This window comes from Silene latifolia, chromosome 8 (genome assembly GCF_048544455.1).
Source record: "Silene latifolia isolate original U9 population chromosome 8, ASM4854445v1, whole genome shotgun sequence".
Classification (NCBI taxonomy): domain Eukaryota; kingdom Viridiplantae; phylum Streptophyta; class Magnoliopsida; order Caryophyllales; family Caryophyllaceae; genus Silene; species Silene latifolia.
This window is the reverse complement of record NC_133533.1, coordinates 49,148,367-49,152,686: the sequence shown is the minus strand read 5'-3', so window position 1 is coordinate 49,152,686 and position 4,320 is coordinate 49,148,367. Positions and strand designations below refer to the sequence as shown.

The 4,320-nt window shown below is 38.7% G+C and overlaps 1 non-coding gene across 1 annotated transcript; it reads left to right on the top strand.

Annotated features, from left to right (window-relative positions):
• The first annotated feature begins 824 nt into the window (after positions 1–824).
• Positions 825–931, top strand: LOC141598002 (small nucleolar RNA R71). Its single transcript, XR_012523206.1, has one exon. It is a non-coding gene; the product is annotated as a small nucleolar RNA R71 (small nucleolar RNA).
• Positions 932–4,320: the final 3,389 nt, after the last annotated feature.

The following is a 4,320-nucleotide window of genomic DNA, read 5'->3' as shown; positions in this document are numbered from 1 at the left end:
TTGAGGCGGTAGTTGCCCATTTTGTCTTTGAGAGCTAGAAGATGCTAATTGAGTCATTTGAGTCTCTAACATTTTGGTGTGGGCAAGAATGTTATTGATGGTGATCTCTTTAGCTTGGCTATCTTTTTCTATTTGGGTGAAGAATTCTTGTTGGTTCTTTTGTATTTGGAGGACCGCTTTTTGAACATCAAAGCTTTGGTCATTATTGGTTGTAAGAAGCTTGATTTTGGTAACCTTGGCTTTGGTTGAAAAAGGGTCTTTGAGCTTGGTTTCTCATTGGAGGTGGGGTGTATGTTTGTTGGGGATTTTGGACACTTTGGCTCTTGTATGAAAGATTTGGATGAAATTTGGTGTTCTCATTATAGTAGTTGGAATAAAGGGTGTCATTCTTGTATGCTTGGAAAGCATTAACTTGTTCATTTGTTCCCCTACATTCATTTTGATCATGTCCCAAGGTTCCACAACTTTCACATACTCCGCTTGGAATTGAGGATGATGCCACCATAACATTAACATGTTGTTTGGGTGATTTGGAAGCTTCATCAAGCTTAGCCATGGCCTTCTCAAACTTCAAATTGATGGTGTTGATATGAGCACTTAGTTGAGCACCCAATTGAGTGATGGAATCTACCTCATGCTTTCCTCATCTTGTAGCCTCTCGAGGCCTACTATTTTGGGAATTATGAAACGCCATCTCTTCGATTTTGGCCCATGTTTGATTGTCATCAACTTCGGTAAACATCCCATTGGATCCCATATTAAGAACATTGCGGGAGTCTTCATATAGTCCATTCCAAAATTGTTGCACAAGGAACCACTCACTAAGTCCATGGTGTGGACAAGAACGACAAGTGTCCTTAAATCTCTCTCATGCTTCATATAATGATTCCTCATCCCTTTGCTTGAACCCGGTGATTTGGGCCCTTAACATATTAGTCTTCTCCGGAGGGTAAAATTTCTTGTAGAAGGCAAGTGCTAACTTCTTCCATGAATCAATACCAAGGGTAGCCTTGTCTAGGCTCTTTAACCATTGCTTTGCAGTACCGATTAAAGCAAAAGGAAACAATACCCATCGGATTTGGTCTTGAGTAACTCCGGTTTGAGAAATTGCATCACAATTGTCACAAAAAGTCTCCATATATGAACGAGGGTCTTCACTAGGCATTCCTTCAAATTGACTTCTCTCAACTAATTGTATGAATGCGGATTTGGTAATGAAATTACCGGTTAAATGTGGTGGTGTAGGAGTACCATTTGGTAAGTTCTCCTCAGTTGGTACGAAATGTGATGAAAATTTGGGCATTGTAAGTTGATTTTGTGGTGGGTTTTGAATTGGGTTATCCTCTCCTTCTCTTGCAAAAGGGTTGACAAACTCAATGTTATTTGGCTGAATGTCCAAAATCTCACCAATACCTACAACTCTTGAAGTACCTCTAACAACTCTTCTATTGTTGGTTAAGTTCCTTTCAATCTCGAAATCAATAGGTAATAAATTACCTTGTGATCTCCTAGTCATGCACAATATCAAACAACTCGAAAACAATTAGAACAACCTTGAGGAGATTGACTTCCCCAAGTTAAAGAAAGACACAACTAAAAAAAATTAACGAAAATCAAATCAATTGAACACCGTCCCCGGCAACGGCGCCATTTTTGGTGTGGCTATAACTCGTCGTCAAAAGCTACCAACCAAAACACTATTTATAACTTCACAAACTACTCTTAGCAAAGAGGTAAGTAAAGGTTGGATCCCAAGGGACGGGTATTGATATAGGATTTTCAATTGAAAATAGCTATGTCTTAGGGTGTCAAAAATTATGGGTTTGAGATGAGATGTGGTCTAAACTAATCAAAAAGATGAATGTAAATTAAGTAAAGCAAATAAAGGGGTTTGTAAACAATTGATTAAAAGCACTAGGGTGTCATGGGTTTATAGAGGATTCATGGAAATAGATTATACAAACATGTTCTCAAATAGATGCAAGCACTTATTGTTGTGATGGGATCGAGTTAGTGTATATTTTACAATCCTTAGGAAGTTTAGGTCCCGGAGCCGAGTCGTCTAGACTATAGAACACCTACAAGTCGACTTAGTCTCTCCCTATTCAACTCTATGCATGGTTTAATGAGGCTTGAGTTGATTTATGTCTTACAAGCCTCATTGAAAAGATAAGGGATGGTCAAAAAATGCAAGGATTCATAGGCTCGCATTTCATCAAACATAACATGTACATAGGTTGAAATCACAACAAGCAAGCAAATTAATTATGAAAACATATTAGATTAAGCATAGATCAATTTCCATGTTTGTTTCCCCTAATTCCCCATTAACCCTTGCTAAAGAACTACTCACTCATGATCAAGGTTAGCATGCTAATAAGGTTGTCAATCATACTAAAAAAGCAAAACATGATGAATAAATGATGTGATTAGCAATAATTAAACAAGGGTAAAAGAGATTATAACTATGGAGATGATCCAAATAATAAATCAAAGAATAATAGAAGTACTTGATGATTGGTGGAAGGTTGTCAATCCTTCAATAAACCCAAATAATCTTCTAATTACCAAAATAAAACTAAGAACAATTGAGAAATTAAGGAAAGATTAAGATGTGATTAATATTGAGAAATGTATTACAACTAAATTAAGAGAGGATTAAGAGTTGATTAAAATGATATTAAAGCTTGATTAAAACTTGATTAAGAATTGATTAAGGATGGATTAAAGCTTGATGATAATCTAGGTAGTACAAAGAGGTATTTATACTAGAATTAAGTACAAGGATTAGGGTTACTAAGGGATTAAATGACTATTTAGACCCTAAGAGAAGCTTGAGGAAATGCAACTCCCGAGGGACATGCGCGAATCATGCTTGCAACTCCCACCAGGATTCGCTCGTGCTCACCTGAAGCACGGGTTGCCCTGTAAGAAGATCCGCTCAGGCTGGCAGTCGGGACATCCGGATTGTTGCTTTGGTACGCTCGGATCACGCATAGGTACGCACAGATCGTCGTCCTGAGCTCGGGCCGCTCGGATCGTGGCACAAGATTCTTCTCTTGTTGGCTCCTTAACAATCCGCGGGGATTGTATTAGGGATGCAATGCAAGGATCTTTTCATCATTGCCCATTTCACTTTATTTATTTTCTTAAGCCTCTAGTATCGGTCTCCTCCTTGATGCTTGGTCATTAGATGCAATCCATTTAGTTCTATTTCGCTCCATAAATGCAAGGTTAGCAATCCTCTCCTACCAAGGACAGAAAACCTCAAAGAATATGAAAAATGGGAAACTAAAGATAAGAAATGACCTTAATATATGCTAGAAAGCATGGGAACGAGGCTAATTCGGGGACTAAATTTGCTCAAATATGAGTCACATCAAACAAGCCAGGAAAGAGGCAAGATGGAATAAGGAGAACGCACGGACGATAACTTGTATTAGCATGAGAAGAAGAAGAGGAGGATGTATTGAAGAAGTGTTCTCTGCCGGCAGGCCGGCAGTGTAATACTACGGTTTTATGAGTCTTTGGGTACTCTATCGAGTGGGCCTTACTCTGTCGAGTAAGGGTGTTTTAAGTTTTTAAAATAGTTTCTGTCTGTAGGGTACTCGATCGAGTAGCCTTGATACTCGATCGAGTAGGGGGCACTCGATCGAGTATGTTGGGCACTCGATCGAGTGGCTCGGTTTACGGGTTATGTTTTGTTTTTTAATAATGAGAATTAATATATAAACCTTTCCGTCACTTTCATAATACACTTTTATCAAACCTAATTACTTCAAAAGAGATTTCAAACTACGTGCTTCGCATCGTTCGCATTATTGATAAATCCCGGAGCTTGGGAGGTCGGAATCTATCATTCTTTACATCCTTGTGATCCTTGCGTCGAGGGTAAGATCTACGAACCGATTTTATAGTATTTTATTAAAGTTGTTTAAACCCTAATTTGGGGATTTGGGGGTTTTGTTGGTTTTTATGATTGTTAGTAATTATGTGATCATATGTTAGGAGGAGAATTCGTAGAGGAGGCTTTTTGATAACAGCTGTTGAGATCGTCTGACTATTTTACATTCCAGGTAGGGTTTCCCTACTCAATATTATTCACATATGTGTTGGTGGTGATCTTTGTTTGTTGAGTATTATCATACGAGTATTGTGACGGTTGTTGGAATTATTTACTGCTGGTAGTTATGATTGATTGTATCTGTCTGTAGTATTCGGGGTGCGTCCCTGGCTGAGTGGGGTCACTTGCGGGAGTGGTTTCACGCCCATTATTCGCCTTCTGTGGAACCCTCCACAGAAGGGATGTGCACATTAATG